This window comes from Morone saxatilis, unplaced genomic scaffold (genome assembly GCF_004916995.1).
Source record: "Morone saxatilis isolate NCDOM2014 unplaced genomic scaffold, NCSU_SB_2.0 Contig21, whole genome shotgun sequence".
Taxonomy (NCBI): domain Eukaryota; kingdom Metazoa; phylum Chordata; class Actinopteri; family Moronidae; genus Morone; species Morone saxatilis.
The window spans coordinates 10985480-10992310 of record NW_023339774.1 but is presented as its reverse complement, the minus strand read 5'-3'; the positions used below and the strand labels follow the sequence as shown (position 1 = coordinate 10992310).

The following is a 6831-nucleotide window of genomic DNA, read 5'->3' as shown; positions in this document are numbered from 1 at the left end:
TATTGAACAGTTAGCTTAAAGTTACAGTTGGAGGTTTTTACTAACCAGCTAGGGTAAACAAATGTGGACTTATTAAGTGTGTATGTTTCTCCTCTTTTGCAGAAGCTAGCTGTCTCCTCACACTTCAGCCCCTGGCGCAAAGCTAATACAGTCCAGTCTGTCCATGAAACAGACATCAACCCTCCATCAAACTAACCTCAAAATGTAACAGAGCATTACTGAGAGATTAGTTTAGTTACTACATTTTAAATTTGAATCCTGGTAACACTTTACTTTCCATATTTAGCAATAATAATACAAACATTTATTGTAATTAATGGTTTGCAGTTTATAACACACTAATGTAACTTAGTTGTAGGCAGCTGAAAGGACATTTTAATATTGATGTGCAGTATAACATCTCTCATAAAGACGTCTGATATTGTCATTCCATAGGCCTGTCTGTTTATACACCAGTATCCCCTTATGGAGGAGTTATAAAAGCTAGCTAGTTATTGGCAAATACATCAGTAAACATATATCTGCTTACAACTGCATTATAGTGTGAAATAAACATTTTATTCAATGTTTATACTGTTTATGAAGGCTAAATAGGGGACTTAAAGTAAGGTGTTGTCTCCATCTCTCATAGTACTTGTGCAATGACGTTCACATACAGTTGTTCTGAAAAAGGCTGCTGGTTAAAAGGAACAAGAGATACTAGAGTATAACAGATAACAGCATACCAAATAACCTGTTTGAGGAACTTACATTGCATCAATGTGTGTTCAGCAGATACTGGGCATCTTCCTCAAACTTCTGAGAACTACAGAAGAGCAAGTTTATACGGTACTCATTGCAAAAACTCCTTCAAACAGGATTATTTGGTGTTCTGTTATTCCCTGTGAGTTATTGCTCCATTTCCTCTCATTACATTATGTATTTGATGCCCATATTATACAAGCATAACCCTCTAACATGGTTTTTTTTCCCACTTTGATCTGAGGATTATTTATTGGTCAGCATGAAGGCTTGAGCAGATACAAAACGTATTAAAATCCTCGTTATGCAACATCACTGCATGTCTAGATCTGGGGTGGGAGCTTAGGATGCTGCCTTCAAGTTTCTCAGTGAATTTTAAAGAAACTTTTTTGGGGGGTGGGGGAGGATTCAAAGTCTAGTAACATGTTTGCTTTGAGGTTCTGCTTGAAGGAAAACATATCTGCAAACATGAATGAGATACATGTGGTTAGTGTTGATTATGATGGATCTGTTTTTCTGAAGCCTGCAGTCAGCAGCCTGATAAAAAGTTAATTTGTGAGTGAATTTATGCTTTGTTTTGCCTTCTCGGTTCTCCTGTACTGCCTAGATTAGATCTATTTGAACCAGCTTCCTGTGTTTCCTGTGTGCCTGGCTGGTGTGTAATATATGATTCATGGCTCTCGGTGCAAAGCCTTCATATCTCTGATGGCTGTGTGCGCGTTTGTGTATAAATGTACATCTGTGTGCATGCATATGTGTGTTTAGACGGGGAGGGGGGTGGGGAGGGTGGCTAACATTGTTCCTCATTGGCTGAAATATTTTTCTGTGGCAAATAGAAAACGTGATCCTGCCTGCAGAGGCACTGCAGTGTGTGCTGCAGCGGGAGAGAGCAACGAGAGAGAAAGAGAGGGAGTGTGTGTGTATGAAAGAGAGAGAGAGCGCGAGAGAGAGAGAGAGAGAGAGCGAGAGAGAGAGATAGGGGGGTGGGCATGCAAAATAAGCCACATGCATAAGAAGGGAGCCAAAGGCACAGAGACAGAGAGGGAAAGAGTGTGAGTGTGCATGTAAGTGTGAAAACACTGCGCATGTGTGACTGTGAGGCGCACTGACTGGAACAGACGGAGAAGGAGAAAGAGGAGTAATGAACGGCAGCTGAGACGAGAGGAGAGATAACAGCAGAGGAGAGGGAAACGAAGGAGAAGAGAGGTTTAACCTGAAGACTAGACGAAAGGAAGGAAGGAAGAGAAGGGGAACCTACACGCAGAGAAACACAGCAAAGAAGCTCAGGTCACTGCACAGAATAAGCTGAATAATTTGAGAGGCTTGGGAAGAAGGATGGAGAAAGAGAGACCAGAGGGAGACACTCAGCCACAGCTCGGAGGAGAAGGAGCAAGGGTGGGAGAGTGAAAGACAAAGGTACCAGAGAGGAGAGGAGAAGAGGAGCGAGGGATGCGGAGCTCGACGAAAAAGCAGCCAGAGACATGACGCATCCACCTTGCAACAGCTTCCTCCATCTTACATCTCCTCCATGTTTTCCTTCCTTCGTTGCTGCTCGTTGTTCGTCCTGCTAGAGTCAAATGGACAGGAGAGAGCGTCCTCCCTCTGGTGAGACATCCACTGAACAAAGAGACTGAGTGGCTCGGTTTTACCTTCACAGAACAGCATCAACACCGTCGACAGCAACAACTAGAACAGGAGAGAGAAGGCGAGAAAGGACTGAAACAAGAGAAGTGCGTAGGCAGACAGGTGAGCATGAGAAAAGGCTTTGCATGTGTTTCATAGAGGAGATACTGAGCTTTTTCTGTGTGTTCATTTTCATAGTTTGTACCTGTATGTTTCAGATCCGTGAGGTGGGGCTGCCTCGTGGGGTTTCATACTAACGTTCCTTCCGTTGTAGCTCTCTTTTGTGCGGGAATCAAATAGATAGAGGAGGTCTTTGCCTTTTTGCTTTGTTACGTTAAGCTGGGATTTACATGGTTGTTGCATCACGGCCATCCATTTTGGAGACACACACACATACACACACACACACACACACAAGGATGCATGAATGGAGACACAAATACATGCACCAAAACACACCTGCACACCTGCTTATCTGCACTGACTAGAAACTGGAAACTGTGAATAAGACCACGATAATGTGTGAGTTTTGGGTGTTGATGGTATCTTCAGGGTCTCATGTCTCCAGCGGTTATGACATTTCACAGACCTCTGCACAGACAGACAGTGGGGGCAGGAAGGAGGGGAGGGGGGGCGATAGGGACAGGGCAGGAACGGCCTGTTCTGTAGCTGTCAGCAGCTCTAAGGCATCTCCATATTGGCCATACATTGGCGCTGCAGTGAGAGTGCTGGGTACACCATGCTGCGATTGCATAACTGCTGCTCCTGAGCACACACCCCTCCCACATGCTAAAGCTGCTCCATCTCACACGCTCCAAAATATTTTGGCCACCTCGCCTCTATCTCGCAGTCCCTCCCGAGTCTCAGCTCACACGACATCAACAATGCCGTCCACCTTAACCCCCGTGCTGAGACAGCCCCCTGAAAGGCAAAATCAATCACCTTTATCAATCAAGCCTCTGTTGTTATTGAAGAGCTGGACATTTGCTGAACCTTTCCCTCATAAATCTTCTATGAGGTCTGTGTCAGGCAGAGTGATGATGGTTATTGCTTTTATTTTTCTGCCTGTGTGCAGCTCTGCCATGTTGCTGTGAGAGCTAGATAGACGAGAACAAAGAGCACTTGGCTGTAATGAATTGCGAGGCAAAATGGCCGATGTCTGCCATGAATGACAGCGGGCTGAATTATTAAAAACAACACCTCACTAAGCACTTTTTTCCACCGTACAGCATAATTACAGCTCGATGAACTGGCTGTAAATGTAAGAATTAAAGTCAAACATCATATCTGGAGCTGAATCCTGGGAGAAATAGCCACATGTATTTAAATCTTGGTATTTACTTTACGTTAGCCTGACTGTATGTTTTTTGTGAATGATGAACTGATTCCTCATTCCAAAATGATTGTAAACAGAAGCCCATTGGGAAAGGCCTGACATTTAAAATCAATAATTATACAAAAAGGAAATCATTTCAATTTAATTACATGTTCTGGCTGCACTAGGGACATAAAAACAAGCTAAAGACCAAGTTGCATCTGTCATCTGCATTTATGCAAGACCACACTTCATATACTTTTCAAATGGTAAAATATGCCACAAAAGCAAATCCTCCTGTATTAAAATCATTCACAATTCTTCACTCAATCCCCTCAAGCGCTATGATTTCCAGAGAGAGGCTGCAGCCAGCTAACATACAGTAAATCTGAGGATTTGTCCTCAGATCACGCTAAGGTCATGACATGTTACGTAACCAAAACAACAACATAATACCCCATGCGGGTCCGAGGAGACATGCGGCGCGTCTTTTTCACCAGCCAAAGCATGAATGTGGATACACATCTCAACATAGCTGGCATACCTGACATACTGCTGGTTTGTGGTGTAGAGGCACAAAGACCAGCACCGTCTGCTCTGGCCAGGCCGACAGACCGCTCACATATAGACAAGGATGGATGGATGGTGGATAGAGGGAGGGTTGGATAGCTAGAGACAGATTTCCATTGAGAGAAAAGAGAGAGAGACAGGCAGGGAGACAGACTGATGCAGGGACTCTATGACTCATCCAGAACATGGTGCCCTTCTCCTGCTCTCCGATCAGCACAGGTGGAATCTATCCAGTCTGATCATGAGGACCCCGAGCTGTGTGTGTGTGTGTGTGTGTGTGTGTGTGTGTGTGTAATGAAGGAATAAAGTGGGAGTGTGAGAGGATAAGGAATGTTCAGGCGAGCGGTTGGAGCTGTGTGTGTGTGTTTCTCCTCTCCCCGACAGATGTGGGTTTGTGTCAGTTTAAATCAGTCCAGAGATAAATCTAGCATGATATACACGAATTATATAAAAATATTCCTTTTATGGATTCCTATGCTGTATCTGTTTGTTTGTGTGTCCACCTGGTAAATGTAAGGGTGGTGCCGTGGTACGTGACCGGGGAAGTACGTCTGAGGGCGAAGAAATGTTCTAGGATAATGTGTGTTGTGACTTCATACCTGTGGTAAATGCAAGCTCTGTGTGTTTATTGGTTTTGAGGAATTTTGCTGCTGAGACAGACTGCCTGAATCTCCTGTGGTCAGCTTTCTCCTCTTCCTCCTGCTTTGCTTGGGATGACGAGGTCAAATGCCTGCCAATAGATTTCATTAAGTGGTGAATAATGTCCTCTGCACGGGAAAGGGGATCCAAGAGCTATGTATACACACAGCCAACTGTTCAAAGACTGTGGGAAGACGCTGCAGCACCGATAGTTAAATGATGGTGGCTAGGTGCGGAGATGAGCTCGCTTACATAACGCGGAAGAGGGGGGCTCTGTCGATTAGGAAGCAGGCTGGCAAAGCTGGCCCATCAGCAGGCGAGGGCCTGCAATGCAGTTATCAGCCTTTTTCATAAAGCACGTGTCACCAAATCTAGAGGGTAAATTTTAGCTGCTTCATCTCCTCCCAATGGCTCAAAGGGCTGCCTTGTGCGAGCCTTGGATTGCTTTATAAACTGCACCCCTGCCCACGACAGGCGGACATGTTTTTCATCAAGCTGTTATTATGCCACCAATGTGTCTAGAGCATATATCTGTGAACAGGGAAGCTGATTATTTGAATTTTCTAACCAATAGCCTAACTGATGATTATGTACTCCAGCTAATAGTCTTCCATGTTTGTATTTACATGAACATAAAGATAATGAGATTTTTTGAATGCGTTAAATTTGTTTTTTATTCTGACACTCGGAACACCAGTTTCCGAATTAGCCACAGAACGATATTTTCGTGTTACCTATTGGCCCCATAATAAACGACCAATTACAGATATCATTCTGCGATAGCTAATATTAGGCGAATTTATTGGTTGAGCTCCCCTTAATTTTAAAAATAATTACACTCATTGCACAGTATACCATGGTATGGAGGCTGGGAAACATGCCACTCTAGCATACTGTAGTGATCATTTCATTCCAAAACATGCAGATTTTATTTCTGAGTTTTTTCTGAGGTACTAAATAGGCAACATTGCTGGATTATCTTTATATGTTGGTTTTCTTAAGGCATGACACTTTTTTTTTAGGCAAAATAAGTAAAAAACTTAACTCAATATTCAGATGTTCAATAACATAAAGCGGAATTTTGTCTTAAAATATTGTAAAAAAAGTGGCAATATTATTATTATTTATAAACCAGTAAATATCTGGTCTGGAATAAATAAAAACAAAAGATTAATTAAAGAATCTGGCTCACCAGCATGTGGTCTTTTTTTTAGAATACCAGTGTTACAGACATTTTATTTTATATCTGCCCATAAATTATGAGCAATATGATCAACATGATTGTCTACTACTGTTTTTTCATGAATGTCTAAATGAATGATTTCAGACCATTGAACTTAAAAACAAAAGTAGCTGGCTAATTCTTTAAAGGTTACTTTTACATTTTTTGTGAAGCGGTTGTCTCAAATGATAACGGTTCATTGTATTGGAATATCATTTGATTATTCTTATGTGATTTTGAATATATTTGCCATTATAGTATCATAGTGCCATAAAAAAGTTGGATTTTTTTAGCATACAGACTGAATTACTACGTTATATGTTTTTTAAAAAAAGCGACTTTTAAAAGATTTTGTAAAAAAATGATTGCTGTCAAATGCAGCACCCTATAAGACATCATTATCATCTCATGATGATGTGTTTCCCAAAATGTCTTTGGCTTAAAGATGTTATAAAAAGCCGCCAAACATCGCCTCCCTTACAACATAAATCACATCATCAAGGTGTTTGGACTGGAAATAACAGTGTTTTATTTTTGATTGTAAACACCCCAGCTTGTGTATGAAATGCAACACTGCCGTTTGCCACCGGAGGAGTTGAAGACAGACAGCAGAGGCTACATTTTATTGTAGGAGCAGTATCGCCAGCCACTCAGTGGCTGGAGGACAGCATTTGGCTAAGGTTTGTGAATGATTTTGAGGCTAAACAGTCGTTTGTATTTG

The 6831-nt window shown here is 42.2% G+C and overlaps 1 protein-coding gene across 1 annotated transcript in view; it reads left to right on the top strand.

Moving 5' to 3' along the window:
* Nucleotides 1-1656: 1656 nt before the first annotated feature.
* Nucleotides 1657-6831, top strand: part of rnf208 (ring finger protein 208) — a gene marked incomplete in the record, with an annotated part of 11321 nt that continues 6146 nt past the window's right edge. Inside the window, 1 exon segment of the mRNA XM_035667471.1 lies at nucleotides 1657-2487.